The sequence below is a fragment of the Triturus cristatus genome, chromosome 9 (assembly GCF_964204655.1).
Source record: "Triturus cristatus chromosome 9, aTriCri1.1, whole genome shotgun sequence".
Classification (NCBI taxonomy): Eukaryota; Metazoa; Chordata; class Amphibia; order Caudata; family Salamandridae; genus Triturus; species Triturus cristatus.
Window position 1 is genome coordinate 695,084,074 of NC_140592.1, and position 17,176 is coordinate 695,101,249.

General features: G+C 44.4%; 1 long non-coding RNA gene across 2 annotated transcripts in view; it reads right to left on the bottom strand.

Annotated features, from left to right (window-relative positions):
* The window catches only part of LOC146798520 (uncharacterized), an 83,548-nt gene that overhangs the window by 39,063 nt on the left and 27,309 nt on the right, over positions 1–17,176 (bottom strand). For both annotated transcript variants that reach the window (XR_014969175.1, XR_014969174.1), the window contains exons 3-4: positions 9,008–9,112; positions 8,504–8,655 (exon numbers count right to left, since the gene is read on the bottom strand). This is a non-coding gene — a long non-coding RNA (uncharacterized LOC146798520). The remainder of the gene's footprint in view (positions 1–8,503; positions 8,656–9,007; positions 9,113–17,176) is intronic.

Sequence of the window (17,176 nt, forward strand, 5' to 3'; positions counted from 1 at the left end):
CAGATCCGGAGGGGGATGTTTGGGGTTACCAAAGAATAGCACCTCCGTTTTGCTCGCGTTCATTTTAAGTTTGTTTGTGTTCATCCACTTGGCCACGTCTTGCAGACAGCCCCTGATTTTGCTAAATGCTGCCTCGGACGTGTCTGTGTATGGGAAGACTAATTGCGTGTCGTCCGCGTAGGATATTGCCTTGACCCCCCATTTGGCAATCAAGGTAAAGAGTGGGGCCAAGTATACATTAAACAGCAGGGGGCTGAGTGCCGACCCTTGTGGGACGCCACACCAGAGATTTTTTGGTCCAGAAGAGAAGGGGCCCAAGGCCACTTTCTGGGAGCGATTAGTGAGGTAGGAGAGTAGCCAATTGAGAGCTTTGTCTCCAATACCTATGTCCTTAAGTCGGGTCAGCAATCTGCTGTGATCTACAGTATCAAAAGCAGCTGATAGATCCAGGAGCACCAGCATAGCTGATGCCCCTGAATCTAAGATGTGACAGGGAAGGACTTAATGACGAGATCACGTGGGCAGAATTGGTATTCTGATACATGATACCTCTGGCATTGGGAGGAGCACTGGCCATGACAGATCTCCCCCCCCCTTTTTTTCCCCAATCTCACAGAAGACATGAGAGATTCGGGCCATACTCTTCAGCATTTACTAACCTCATTAGACTCAACTGAGTTGACTATCCAACTTAAGAGGTCATGCCCAATAACGTCCAGTAGAGTGTCGTACTCCCTGTACATTACCTTTATAGCACTCCACTTTGTGACTAATATTAATGACTCTTTTTCTTTATGTGTGCAAACTAATACACCTCAGTCATATACCACACCATAAGGATGCTATAATTATTTCACTCTTTTTTAAGCCAATTCAGCAGCAATTGTGCTCTATGCTAGGCACACGCTAAATGCAAACTCTAAGTTTTATCCCGTTTACTCCATGCTAAGATGGCCACCACGTTTACTCTTTTCATATAATGGTTCACAGGCCACCACAACCACTCCCTCTACGTAGCACGTCATCAAGCACAGACCCACCAATGCAATCTGGACGGTTTTGCAGACATGGAGGATATAAGCAGGCGCAGATGAGCATTCCCCTCCGATCCCGGCACACCACTACGGAGGGGTAGGTCACTGGACCCGCCAGAGGCGAGCACATGTGAGTACCTATCATTTCCCTGTTAGCACCACGGTCAACATGGCACATATTGCCTTAGCCTGATGGCGAGACCACGCTTTGACTTCCGGCACAATTTCATTAATTACGCTCCTCTCCATCGCCCATATAGTTACTCAGCCTTCTACCAAAAGGGTGCCAACGGAGCCTGATCTCTTTAAAGGAGGGGTAGGCATATGAGAATGTGTGTGTCCATTTGCATGTTTTAAATCTGTGCAACCCTTCACTACTTTAACGGGCGTGCATTTAGAGTGTTCGTTAGCGTGTCTGTGCACAGGTGTCACCGTACTGGCATACTAGCATCTTTTATTCAGGGCACAGCACAAACAGGATCTGAGCTGCTATTACGATCAGCCCGGTCCTTTGTACCACTTGATCACGTGACTCTTGGCTTGTGTCTTGGTACCCATTTTTTACAAACAATTTGAGCCAATCAATAGTGATTCTGCACCAAACCTCACCCGGTTTCGTTGTGGTGGAACCATACACAGCAGGCATTGTGCATGTGGGAATTATAGGGGATCCTATTACAGAGAGAGCCTAAAAACTCCACCCTCATGCACTATGGTCAGCTGCACCGTGAGATATGTGTCTCATTTATATCATTATTACAGCTGGGCAATATGATAATATGTATACTTTGTGTGCATGTGAGAGCGACATAGCACACCACTGAGTGTATGCGATAGCGGCATAGCAGATCATTGAAACCATGATTGCCCTAAATGCTATTAGCATATTTTTTATGTGTGTGTGTCTTTCTCTATTTTTTGTCTTACCAGGTTGGGGATAGGTACCTACAGTGAGAGTCCCTATCAGCGTAAGTACGCTAAAACTCCTTAAGAATAAGGTATTACAGGTTCACAGGCTCTCTCTTTCCTGGAACATGTTCCGTGTTTTTTGCTTTTCACTCACATTCCGGTCCTGACGAAGTGCCAAAGGATACTTTAGGGACCATCTGAGAGCGTGAAACATGTTGACCTTGTTTTATGTATGATTTATTCACTACGGCCCTTATCCTGAGAGCAGCGGTTAGTCACACATCCGCCCTCTGTATTTGCTTTTAAGAGGAGCTCCAGGATCCACACCTTTTTAATTTACCATTCGGACCCCTAATTAAACACAGGTTCTGGGTACCGTTTGGTAATTTTAAAACACTCACTCACCTTCTTCCCCAGGCCCACACACCCCAGGCACAACAGCGGCGTCTCCTTAAAAGATCTCCGCTAAAGAGCCCTCTCGCTGGGCCCATGAGGGACTGCAGCGTCACCCCCACGAGGAGCAACACCCGATGATGAAGCATAACACCCGCAAGGGTGTGTGAGAGCACTATATCCAAAAAGAGGGATTCCCCCATCACAATTTGAGATCCAACCTACCGTGAGTCTGACCACTTAGCATTTTTTTCCTTTTAGGAACCATAATCTGGTTACTACTTCTCTGATATCTGAGGAACAGTTACCCACCCGTGTATACACGTTATCCTGTGGGAGCACGGGTACTGGACCTCCTTTCTTTCTTAATTGCTCCCGGTCCCCAATCCTTTTTGTGTGACAAATTAGAATGATGTCATCTATAAAGTGCCCCCAAAAATGGATATACTGTGTCCACCTGGAGACACCTTGGGCCCAGGCATGCCTCTTCTCAAACCAACACATAAAAAGGTTGGCGTAAGAAGGGGCAAACCTGGACCCCATGGCTGTACCCTGCAACTGTTGATACCAATCTCCCTCATACAGGAAGTATTTATTAGAGAGTATGATGTCAGCGACTTCTTTTAACCTTTCTGAGTGCTCATACAAACTTGCATTTCTCGTTGATAGGAAGGAGCCTAAGGCCATCAAGCCAAGGTCTTTTTTTATACACGTATATAAGCTCTCAACATCTAATGTGATGAACATCATATCTTCATCCCACACCACTTCCTCAAATGTTTATAATATATCCAGAGTGTCCCTCACATAGGATGGCAAATTCAAGACAAAGGGTTTCAGATACACATCCACAAACTCCGAGATGTGTTTAGTGGGTGACCCAATGCCCGAGATTATTGGGCGACCTGGTGGAAATTCCGCTACTTTGTGAATCTTAGGGAGCGTGTATAGACACAGGAACTTTGGATTGTTTAGCCTAAGATATCTATATTCCAGATCTGTCAAAAGACATGATTCGTGCCATTGTGACAACTTCTCATTAATCGTCATCTTTCTGCCTAGTATCGGATTAGTGTTAACTTTCTAAAGCACATGTCATCTTGAAGTTGTCTCATAATCTCTGCATGATATTGTTTGCAGTTCATCACAACCACGTTGCCCCCTTTATCCGCTTCATGGATTGTGATGGATGTGTTGAGCTTCAGGCCATTTACACCTGGAACTCCCTTTTAGTTAGATTGTTCTTATTTCTTCCCTGCACTGTAGAGATATTCATGTTATCCTCAAGCTTGTGTACGTCTTGCGTCACACGTATATTAAACAGATTTATACCACTGAACTGTGTGCACTGGGGAATAAACTTTGATTTTGGCCTCAACTTGCCATCACTAGACAGATCTGGTTGTATCTGTAGTTCATCTAGTACCGCATGGATATTGCAATCATCATTAATAGAGAGTAAACTATGGATATCTTTAACATCCGAAATAGTCATATTCGTTAATTCAATGCTTTTATTTACATTATACATTTTTCCAGGGTTCAAGGCAAAAACACTTTTCAATTTTAGCAGCCTTTCAAAATATATACAGGTCTACATATGTTTCAGAAAAGTCACAAACATTACTTGGAGAAAACCCAAGTCCCTTGTTCAATACAGCAATTTCATGTTCATTTCGTTCATAATCAGACAAATTCACTATCAAATTTACATCTCCGCCTTCCTTCCTTTGTTTGTAATCGTGTTCTCACTCCCATTTTCTGATCTGTTCTTTCTTGACTTGGCCCTTTTCCCCCTCTCCTGGTCTTATATACTTTGGGTTATTTTTGGCTCCCATTCTGTATTGTTTCAGTTCCTCTAAAAAAGTCGAAGAACCTATGTTACATCTGTTGTCCAATATTATGATTGTGTTTCTTTAAGTTCCTGGCCCTTAGTCGCATGCCCCTGCATGCGACATGTAATGTTTTCAATGGGGTTCCATGTTCTATTAGTGGAGTTTTGTGGGAGAAATCCTGTTGAAGGCATTGCTAACTGAACATTGGGAGATGCATGTAACTACTTGAACGTTCTGCCAATAAAAGGACTACAAATCTAACTTATGAATGGATTTCTTCAATTTTAATATTGGCAACGAAGGGGAACCACTCGGCAGCATGAAGTAAGAGAGTGGTGTATAGAACCCACCTATTTTTGGATATTTATTACTTTTGGAACATTCAAGACTCTTGGTATGTGTTACAAAATTTTATCTTCTTGAATTACGTACATTGATGGTACCAGCGGCTGAATTATTTTACTCAAGACTTGATTGCACCTGCGGCTGTTTTTTTTTTTTTTTTTTAATTTTTATTGAAACAATAAGTCAGTTACAAGCATGGGCCTACAACCACCAGGGCCGGCCGCTAGATTCAGAAAGGATCGTACATTAGTTAAGACAGTAGGCGACTCCTGGGGCCCAGCCCCGTAAATGGCTCAGGATAGCTCGAGAGAAGCAGGAGACATACATTTAACATAAATAACAACTAAAAACAAAAGGCGAGGCATAAGGGCAAAAAGCGTGGGTCAGGCTACATCCGGGGGACTTTACTCCAAATCTTCAATTAGCTATCAACAGGAGGGAGTACTGAAGGATCGGGGGGGGGTAACGGGAGAGGAACATCTATATTCGATTATTACAACCAGTTGCAAGGAACCATCAAGGGTCAGGGGGACAAGGCAATATCGGTGTCCACTAGGGGGGGCGTACAGATACCCCCACGATACGCGTTCCATTGCCCCCAAATTCTACCCCATGCCCCGGGTTTACCGCGGGCCACATACACAGTCTTCTCCCTGAACATACACCAGTCCATGTTCTCCTTCCATACTGACACGGTGGGTGGCCGCTGGGAGCCCCAAAGCTGCGCAATATCCCTCTTGGCAATCATGTATCCCAGGGCCGCCCACCGAGTCTGAGCCGCGTTATAATCATTGGGCTCCCACACATTCAAGACACAGCGACGCACCTCCGGCAGCAGCGCAACCCCGGTGACTTGTCCCATGACCCCATGAACCCGACGCCAGTATTCCGCCACCTCCCGGCACTCCCAAAGGATATGGAGAAAGGTGGCACTGAGCCCACACCCCCGCTTACAGAGCCCATCTTCCGAGAATCCCATCGAGACCAGACGGGGGCCCGTTACATACACCCGGTGGAGAATCTTTAGCTGTACCAGGCGGAGACGGGCTGGAATGGCTACTTCCTTGGGGGACGATAGTGCGGACTGCCAGTCCTCGTCGTCTAATTCCACCCCGTCCCCCGTCCACGTCTCCCGAAGGCGCACCAAGAGGTCAGCCCGATTATTAATAAGTTTTTTATAGATTAAAGAGATAGTACTATCGGGGACATGACCATCGAGTATGCGGTCCTCGAGGGGCGAAGAGGCAGGGATCTTGGTCCCCTCCCCAAAGACAGAGAGCAGGGCGTGCCGAACCTGGGCGTATCGGAAGAACTCCTTTTCCGTGAGTTCGTATTCGCTCTGGAGCGCCGCGAAGGTCTTAACCGCGCCCTTCATCCATAAGTCTCCCACTCTACTGATGCCAATCGTGTCCCAACGGTCAAACCCCTTCGTTGTCCAGAGGCTTCCCAGTCGGTCGGAGGCAAATAAAGGAGTAGCACATGTTAGTCGCTCACTCCAGCCCATGGCTACATTGGCCGCCTTCCAGATCCGTACCGCGATCTTAGTAGGGCCCGTCAGGGTCCGTCCAGCCGAGCGGGAGTAAAGCGCCCTGTTATAGTTCCCACCGGGGAGTAAGAATTTATCCATCTCATACGCCGGATTCAAGCCAGGCGCATACGTGGCATGGTTAATGGCCGATAACTGCGAGGCCCAATAACACCTGCGAATGTCGGGAAGCGCGATGCCCCCATCGTACCAGGGGAGAGTAAGCTTGGCCAGGGCGATACGCGCCCGTCCGTCCCACACCAGTCTCCTCTGCAGGCTCTCCACCTCCCGAAAGTAGGCCACTGGAATGATGTCGAAGGAGTTCTGAAGTGCATAGAGGAATCTGGGAAGGGACATCATTTTAAACAATGCTGCCCGACCCAGTGGGGACAAGGGCAGCCTACACCACCGCGCCGTGTCTTCCCTCAAACGCCGAAGTGGAAGCAGGAGATTGTGCTCATAGCGAGCCACCGGGTCCAACGAGACGTGTATCCCCAGGTATTTAAAGCCGGACAGAGATATTTGAATCGGAAGCCGAGGCGGCAGGAGAGGGGGGCCACCAGAGATAGGATAGACACAGGATTTAGACCAGTTAATCGTGAGACCCGAATTTCTCCCGTAGGAAGTCAGAACATCGAAGAGAACGTTAAGCGACTGCCGCGGCGAGGTAAGATACAGGAGAATATCGTCAGCATATAACGAGACCCGATCCTCAAAGCCCGGGGCCCACCGGATCCCCCTGATCGAGGGCTCCCAGCGGAGCCAAGCAGCGAGTGGCTCCAGGGCGAGAGCAAAGAGCAGAGGGGACAACGGGCACCCCTGCCTCGTACCCCTACCGAGAGCGAAGGGCCGAGAGACCCGCCCATTAACCACCACCTGAGCCATGGGTCCCGTGTAGAGAAGCTTCACCCAGCCAAGAAACCCCTCCCCAAAGCCGAATTTGGTCAAGGCAGCCCAGAGAAACGGCCACTCGATGGTGTCGAAGGCCATCGTGGCATCTAAAGAAACCAGCACGGCCGGTTCGGAGAGGTATTCTGCCCTGGCGAGGGCGCCATGGAGACGCCGCAAGTTGAGGGCGGTGTTGCGATGCGGGATGAAGCCGCATTGATCAGGATGAATCAGATCGCAGATGACGCCCAACAAACGATTGGCAAGGACTTTAGCCAGGATTTTAGGCTCTGCATTTAGCAGTGAGATAGGCCTGTAGGAGGCACAGCGGTCCCGCGGCTTACCTTCCTTGGGGATCACGACTATCGTGGCCAGTCGCTGGTCGAGCGGAAGGGAACCGGCCTCAAGGGACTCCTGAAACATACGACGGAGGAAGGGCGCTAGTTTATCCGGGCGCAACTTATATAATTCGATAGGGAGACCGTTGGGACCCATGGCCTTGCCCGAGCGAAGGGATCGAATCGCAGTCGCTATTTCATCTACCGACAAGGGAGCGTCCAGCCGCTCACGGTCCTCGGCGGACAGGCCGGGCAAAGCAATGTCCCTCAGTAGAAGGCAAGAGTCTTCCTCATCCCTATCAGTCACCGGGGAGTACACGGTCCGGAGGTGGTCGGCAAAACATTCCACAATCTCACCAGGCTCAGTCACACACACTCCATCCGAGACACGCAACTCCGGGACCACACGATTCACTCTCTCCTTCTTGTCCAGCCACGCAATCAGCTTTCCCGCCTTGTCCCCGGCATCATACAATCGACCCTGCTGCTCCCTATACATAGTTTTGGCAGCGTCAGTGACACGGGATCTGTATTCAAACTGTTTCAGGCTGAGGGCGTGGAGCCCGTCCGGAGTCACACCCGCCTCCAAGGCCGACTCCAGCCCCGAGATGTCAGTCTCCAGCTTCACCACCGCCTCACTCCTGAGCTTCTTAGCCACCACTATCTGGGAGAGGGCGTGTCCGCGGATTACGGTTTTAAAGGCTTCCCACAGGGACATTGCAGACACCACCGACCCCTCGTTTTCAAGAAAGTATTGGTCCATAGCCTTAACCAGACTATCGCGAGTCGTAGGGTCTCGCAGGTACCACGGGTTAATGGGAGCGATCCGCCCTGCAGACCGCGACTCGGTGTCAAAGAGAAGCCACAGCGGACCTGCGGCTGTTTTTGATATTCCTGATTATATTTGTGGCATTTAACGAATTGTGAGAGGATTTTAATTTATCTCATCTCCATAACATTTGCCCCTTATACTTATAGTACTTATATTTTCATCATACCATTACGACGTATTTGTTTATTCAACTAATGCTGGATTTACGCTACCTCCGTCATCGGAAGTCTCTCTTACACTGGTGCTCAATTGTGCGGCAAATAGACCGTATGTGGTGACATTCTTTTGAACAACCAAAAAGGTCTGACTTTGCTGCGATCCTTGATTTGAACTAGTACAAATCTAGCATCGGTTTCTATTTTCATTTACCGGAAAATAATAATAAAAAACTTTTAAATAAATACCTCGCCCGCACTGAACTCAACATTCGGTAACGTCTTCGCCATTCTTCGCGACGCTCTCTCTCGACGACATCACACGGGCTCTGACGCGATCGCGTCTCTATGTGTGACATCACACGCACGGCCGCCATTTTGTGGTTGCCATGGTTGCATACCTACGGAAGGAAGTTGATGATCGGTGTTTATAATATAAGATGTGATTTTCGATACAAGTGTTTTATCGAGTTCTACTTTTACACAAGTTAAAGTAGGTACAAACTACATACATATAAATATTGTTTGACTGTTTTAAGCAAATGGATCACAGTATTTTGGTGTTACAATGGATGAAGAAAACACAAAAATTCATATAAATAATTTATAAACATAGAAATTACAGACTGCAACTACAACTACAGCTATATAGTTCCACACTAAAGGATACAATAATAATTACATTATATAATTTTTTGTTCATATCGTCAACATACATTTCTCATTTAAAATACAATATGCAATTCGACCCACCTGCTAAATTCCTCCAGGTCAAAGGTGACCCACCCATGCCGTGGCCAAGGTGGAAAGAAGAATTTTTAAATTATATGAAGGCAATTGATGGCGAAAGAATGGGTTCTGAAAGAAAAAAAAGTATTTTATTACATTGCTTGGGTTCAGAAGGTCAAGTCCTTTTCAGATCCCTTCCTCAATTAACTACACAAAATGCAGGAGGTGATTCTATGAATGTTTATACAAAAGCCTTAGCAAGACTAGAGAAAAGATTTAAACTCAATGTTAGTATTGCTCTTAATCGTTTTAAATTTTACACCAGGAAACAAAAAGAAGACAAATCTTTTGATGATTTTTGAACTTCTTTGAGATCTTTGAGCATGCACTGTAATTACTGCAACATGTCTGACGAAATGATACGTGATCAAATAATTGTCCATGTCAAATGTAAAAAAATTCAAGATAAACTATGGGTCATGGGTGATCCAAATTTAAGTGAAACCATTGCCACAGCTAAAGCTCAAGAACAATCTGACTTATGGATGGACACCATCAAGAGGAACACAGAAAAAAAACTACAGATGAAGAAATATGTGCTATTAGACACAAGTATACACCAAAACAAGAAACTACACAATCTGTAGGGAAATCCAATTTTAATAGGTCGAAACAATTTCTGTATCAAAAACCAATTGAAGGATTCAATAACCAAGGGATGTGCTACAGATGTGGAAACAGGTCTCATTATGCTTCATTTCCAGCCTGTCCAGCTTTGAAGAGAGAATGTAAAATCTGCAACAGAATTGTCCATTTTAGCAATATGTGCAGAGATAAACGCACACAATTTCACAAGCGTGGCGCTATTTCTTTACTATCAGAAGAAAATATAACCACTATTAGTAATGTTAATGGTGAAATGGACAAAAGTTTTGTAGTGTCTATAGTAGACAACCACACTCAAGTAGATTTAATTTCTCCTAAATGTATCTTTCAAGTATGTGGCGTTGATTTGTTACTTATGATTGATTCAGGTTCCCCATGGACCATTATCTCTCATGAATATTTTGTTGATACGTTAGCAGATTGTATCTCATTTGACAAATTAGAGGAACCTGATATTGTGGCTGAAAGTTTTTGTGGAACAAGAATTGATATGATTGGTTTCATTCCTGTTAACTTACATTTTAAACACAGAGAAGCTGAAATCAAACTTTATATTTCTCAGAAGGGAGTAAATGTTTTAGGCTGGATAGACCAATGGAAGTTGGGAATCATACTGAATTCCTGATCCAAAGAACCAGTATCCTTATGTGATGATTATCTCATGAGCACTGTGTCTGTAGTGGAAAATTCATTTATAGAGGAACCAACAGATACTGGAAAAGCAGAAAAACTTATTAAAAGTTTTGGGAATGTCTTTATTGACAAGTTAGGTAAACTTAAGAAAATTTCACACTGAATTATTTTAAAAACCAACCACACCCCTGTTGTGCAAAAACTCAAAAGTGTTCCTATTAATATCAGAGACGAACTCAAAGTAATGTTAGATGAATTATTAAAAGAGGGTATTATTGAACCGATAGAATCATCAGAATGGGTATCTCCCATAGTTTTAGTACGAAAACCGGATAAAAAGTTGAGAGTGTATGTCGACTTAAGAGCATTAAATTCTAATATCATCATTGACTGCCATCCTTTGCCAAACATAAATGAGCTGGTATCACTTTTAGATGGTGCACAAATATTTTCTACTCTCAACCTCAGATCAGCTTATCACCAAAAAGAACTCACTAAAGATTCTAGAAAATACACAGCATTCATCACACCACAAGGTTTATTTCAGTATACTCGCATACCATTTGGACTTGCGTCCGCAGCTTCGGTTTTTCTGAGAATAATGTTTCACATTTTCAGAGACGTTGACACTTATGTGAAATGTTTTCAGGATGACATTTTGGTTCTTTCTAAGAATACAGCTGAACATGAAAAACATTTGCAAGAGGTTTGTAGGAGGTTAGAACAAAATGGGTTAACCCTCAAAGCACACAAATGCAATTTGTTCAAAGAATCTGTTGAATATTTAGGACATACGCTTTCAGGTAATGGTGTTTTTCCGAAGAGATCTAATGTGGAAGCTATCTCTAAGGCTCCTTCACCAGAGAACAGAGATCAACTTCTCTCATTTGCTGGCATGTGTGAATATTACAGCAAGTTTGTTGTTAATTTTGCCACCAAAATGGAACCTTTGAGAAAACCTCTAAGGCAAGGGGTTACGTATGAATGGAGTGATTTACAACAGCGTTCTTTTGAAGAAATTAAACATGACATCATAAATGCTCCCACACTTAAACCATTTCGCATTAACAAGGAATGTATTATTACAGTTGACGCAAGCCTGTATGGTTTGTGTGCTGTTCTCTCGCAAAAAGAGGGAAATGATGAATGGAATGTTGCTTTTGCTTCAAGAACACACAATGAATGTGAACGCAAATATGCAGTCATAGAAAGGGAACTTCTAGCTTGTGTTTCGGCAATAGAACATTTTAGATTATACGTGTGGAGCTCTAAATTTACACTGAGGACAGGCCATAAGCCTTTGGTCAACATTTTATCAGTCGGTGGAGGTTGGAATTCTACGGCCAGAATTGCCAGACTAATGTCAAAATTGCAATAATACAACTTTATTACTGTTTATGTACCTGGTAAGAAAAACGTTACAGCTGATTGTTTATCACGGTTACCATGCAATCAAAACAAAATTAGTCTTGTAAATGAATATGATTTCGTTTTGACCATTGAAGATGTGCTCCAAGGAAAATGTCAGGATATAACTGAGGTTCATTGGCATGAATGGGAGCAGAAAGATAGTAAATGGTTAGAATTAAAAGAATACATTAAAAATGGATGGCCAAGAAAAGACAGAGTAAGGTCAGAACTTTTACCCTTCTACAATGTTTTGGAAGAACTAGAGTTAGAAAGTGATTTTATTTTCAAGTCAGGTAAATACATTCCTCCAGAGGGTATGCATGACGTTATTTTACGCATTGCACATAGAACTCATCAAGGCATATCTTCTATGAAACGTTTAGTAAGAACACATTTTTGGTGGCCAGGTACTGACAAATTTATTGATAGAACTGTTAGAGTGTGTCTCAAGTGAGAGGATGCTCAAGGTCCACACTGCACCACTTAAGACAGTTAGATGGCCATCTGAACCATGGGAAAAAATTGCGTTCGACATTTCAGGTCCTTTTCACATGCTCCCAGAAACTTCGCGTTACGCTTTGGTGATAATTGACTATCACTCTAAGTGGCCTGAGGTAAAATTTGTTCCAAAAGCTACCACAAATGCAGTTGTTAATTTCTTTAAAGACATCTTTGCTAGGGAAGGATGCCCATCATGTTTAGTCCCAGATAATGGTGTTCAACTAACATCTGCGGAGATGGCTGACTTCTTCAAAGGATGTAATATCATTCACAGGTTCACCTCGTTGTATGAACCACATGAGAATGGTCAGGTGGAACATTTTAATCGTGTTCTAAAGGGTTTCATTATCGACTCTGTAAAACATGGTGTCATTGGATAAGTGCGTTAAGGGAACAGTTGTGGACCTATCGCATTACACCTCACACCACAACTGAGGTGAGTCCTTTCAAACTTTTCAAAGGAAGAAATCCTGCATCACAAGTGTTACCGTGGTGGTTGAGAGAGAAATCACATCATTTTGTCTCTGGTAGAGAGAATATAAGTGAGGTTGCCAAGCGTGTGGAAGACAAACAATTTAAAACCAAAACTTGGTATGACAATAAATGGAGAACAAGATCACAAATATTTCAAGTAGGAGATTGGGTAAAGATTCTCAAACCAGGTTTGATCAGTAAAGGCACTAATAAGGTTAGTGATCCTATCCAAGTTAAAATAGTTTTTACCAATAGTGTTATGACACAAGATGGAAAAATTTGGAATGTGAAAAGGTTGGCTAAGTGTCGTATGTTTAACCCTACAAAAAAAGGCTACTCTGATGTGGATGTTAATCTTGACAATTGTGATTCTGTTGCTCGCAGGGTCAAAGATTTTAGACGTATTATTGATGTACCAATAAGATATGCAAATTTCACATAATACTGCATTGTTATTTTATGCCATGTTTTTTGTTTGTTTTGTCATTCTTTTTCTTTCTTTTGTGTTTCCTTTCTTTCTTTCTTCATTCTCAGATTCTTCTTCTTTTTTTGTTTAATAAGGGAAATATGTTACATCTGTTGTCCAATATTATGATTGTGTTTCTTTAAGTTCCTGGCCCTCAGTCGCATGCCCCTGCATGCGACATGTAATGTTTTCAATGGGGTTCCATGTTCTATTAGTGGAGTTTTGTGGGAGAAATCCTGTTGAAGGCATTGCTAACTGAACATTGGGAGAGGCATGTAACTACTTGAACATGCTGCCAATAAAAGGACTACAAATCTAACTTATGAATGGATGTTTTCAATTTTAATAACCTAATGTATTGATTCCAGGTTTAGATGGGCCCAAAGGTTCCTCCACTGAGGACACGTCTGAACTACTTTCCCCACTGACAAGTTTTAGGGGATTATCCTGTTGAACCTGTATTTGTTGAGTGATTACTTGATCAAATATCTTCGCTAACATGTACACTCTTCCATTATTGTAATATCTGTCTTTCCTCTGTTTTTTGTGCATTTTTCTGTCCCTGATCATATTCTGATGTTTGTTAGTTTGAGCTTTTAGGATCACATAGTTTTTCTCAGTCGCCTCTTTCAAATTTAAATCTAGAATTTCTTTTTCTACTTGGGCTATCTCTTCTCTCAACTTTTCTAACTTCCTTTCTGCATGCTTTATCAATGTGTTCATCATAGTAGCAGAGCTGTAGAATAAATTATCCTCTCATTCTTGGAGGAGATCACTGTCTATGTAATCAAAATTTGGGAAAAGTGAGGTTACGTAGTCCTCATGGGACCTTTCTGTTTTCCAAATACTTTCTTAACAGTATTCCGTCCCACCATTTGGAAAGCTCTAACTTCTTTAACCTTTCCAGTTTCTGAAATTTCTGTTTAAACCCTTCAGAAGCACTGGTTTGTGGGTTATTTACTGCTGATGAAGATGAAGCGGCACTACCAAATAAAGCGTTAGCTAGTTCCTCCCTATAGTCATTGACCATTGCCATGGCTATAGTGCGACTCCAATTCAAAAGGGAAACAGGTGCTGGCAAAGAACCAATGTAAACAATTTCACAACAAGATAACGGTTATGGCCACAATTCTGCCTGCACTCCGTTAGTACCAGACGTAATTAAATGTGCTCACTCTTTTGGGCCAACCAAAAAAACCAAATCTATATATACAAATTTACAGTTTTGAGGAGCACAATAAAACCTTTCATGAAAGATTCCAAAATGATTTTTTTGTAAATCACAGAGTTTTATACACTATTTGCACTAGAGCAAATGACAGCAAAAGAATTCTATTAGTCATATGACACACAGATTATTTTCACAATTCTGTTTTTCATCATCTTTATTCAAGCATTGAGATCAAAATTGGATGACAAATCCAAGATGAAAACAGTCTACGTGTTTCGTCCCTATTCATGGGACTTCTTCAGGGCTGTTAAACCTAAAAACATACAAACAGACAATACATTTGAAAAACAATCAGACAAAAGCGCCATTGACAAAAGACAAATACTTAAATAATAAGGGTTATTATCCAATGTCATTCTTGATACTTCAACAATTTACAAACACATGCTTCTCCCAAAAATACATACATACACATATATTCCTTTATAACATAAACACATTATTAACAAACTAAATTATCTCCAGTAATTATACAAATATACATTACACCAAATATTTGAAAACACAAGTTGTACATACAACTTAATTCTTACAACCCTTTCCCGCACATACACAAGTGCTGGCCGAGTGAACCTTCACTTCCAATATTGCTGCGTGTCATGACCCTCTTTCAGTGGCGTCTCCCTGATAGGAGCGTGGGGGCATCGCCCACTGCTTTCTCGCAGTGTGAGATGGCAGAAACATAAAATGGTAAAAGTACCGTTTTATGTTTCTGCTTCTTGCACTGCGAGAAAGCATTAGTGCCTGGTTGGGGTGGGCAAGTGGGCGGTCCTGCTCGAGGGCAGGGGGGAGTGGCTAGCCTAATGCTTTGGGCCCTGACCGCTTTGGTTGGCCTGCGCCGGCCAAAGCAGTCACGCACACTCTCCCTTTTTCTCTATGTAAGCTGCTGCATGCAGCCTACATAGAGAAAATGGCCCAGCTGGGGCGCTCTCCGCTGCGCCTCACCAATCACAACACTGCCATTGCAGTGTTGTGATTGGCTTAGGGGAGCAGGAAGAGGGAGGATGCTTAAAACGCGCCAGGGAGCAGCAGGAGCGGAGGCTGCGGCGTGTGACACGTCATGGAACTGGAGGAAGGTAAGTTTTTAAAATGTTATATAAACATTATTACCCACTTCCCTTCCCCCCTGCGCAAACCCAACCGTGCCCGTTTTGCCGGCAGCAACTGATTTGCACCAATTCCCGTGGTACATGCACTCTGCTGCTGTCATTGCTGTTGCACGGCGATGCGTGGCACACGCACCCAACCGCTGTCTCCCAGCCATTCAACCTTGCTGTGATACACAGGCACGGATGTGACCAACGCACCCTGGCTGCCTCTGATAACGTGTGTTGCTGAGCATATCACAGCCACCCTGCTAATGTCAGTGTGTGTATGCGAGATCAGATGCATCCATGACGTTGCTTCTACTATTGTACACGCATGGCTGTTGCACATGCACCTACTGCTGTCAGTGATGCAGTGTAGGACAGAGAAGGGCACTGCAACCACTGTCACGGGCAACTGTAGTCGCACATAACACTCGTTGCTGCTAGAACAAGTTCGTAGTACAGTGGCACAATGTGAGAAGTTGGCCTGATATGTAGTGCTCACTATTCTAGTGATCACTGTGTATCATTCCAAACGACCCTTATTGATGATTGGTTGTAAGTCAACCTTATAGACCAGCTATCCTAGTAGCGTGGATACGAGCAGTCTTAGGCTAAACTCTAGAGGGCGTGTTAAGCCAGCCGTTTTACCACCACATTTACCCCTTGAACACCACGTGAAAGGACACCACACAAGTTGTTATGAAAATAAAGGATATTTATTTATAACAAGACTACCCTGGCTCTTTATGAGTCAGGGACCTAAGCACACTACAAAACTCTTACGAAAATACTTCAAGTTGCACAATTTACACAAATGCCCGAGGGGCACGAGAAACCATCTACACTAACAGTGAAATGCGAATGGTTAGAGTCTGGAATTACTGATTCCGGAGTGATCCGATCAGTGGGACTAAACGAAAAAGGAACTGGACACTTGTAGAGCGAACCTGCGATGGAGCACCGAAATGCTCGAGTTACCTAGCCCAGAGGCTGCGGCTGCGTGAAGTTCGGCAAGATGTCGGGAGTCCTCGTTGTAGTCTCAGGAGCCTGAAAGAAGAAGTTGCTGGCAGGCGACCAGTGACGATGTTCAGCGAGATCCAAGCCTGGATCGGTGATGAAGGAAAACCTGAAAGCAGAGGGGACTCAGTTCTCAACCGCTAGCCAGCGATCGTGTGGGCACCCGGAGGGTACCGGCTGAAGTCACCTCGACCAGGTGAGTGGATGACGTCGGACTCGGCTGTTCCTCGGACCAGGAGGCGCGGTGGCGACCAGGATGGAGGGCGAGCTGTCCCACGCAGGTGTCTGCTGTCGATGATGCTGGGCCCAGGAGTGGGGCAGCAGGTCTTGGCAGTGGCAAGCCCACGCGGTGGAGTCAAGATGGCGTCTGGAGTGGACCAGGAGGGTCCGTGGTACTCCTCTGTTGAAGGGGAGCAAGAGTCAGTCTGGAGCAACCAGACTAGTGATGAAACAATCTTGGTGCGTCGTGGAGAGGGCCACAAGCCGGTCGGCAAGTGGTCGGACAACGTGGTGAACAGCAAGGAGCGGAAGGGCCCCCACGCAGATCTCGTGGATGCTGGGGAGGCAGACTTCGGTGCTGGAGCTGCTCAGGGTTTAGGGCTTCTCAAACCCTAGGTACACTCACTCGAGGGTCCCTCGGCGGGCGTGCTAGATAAGCGTCGTGCAGGTTCTGAAGATGGCCGGTCCCGCAGGTCTCGTCACAC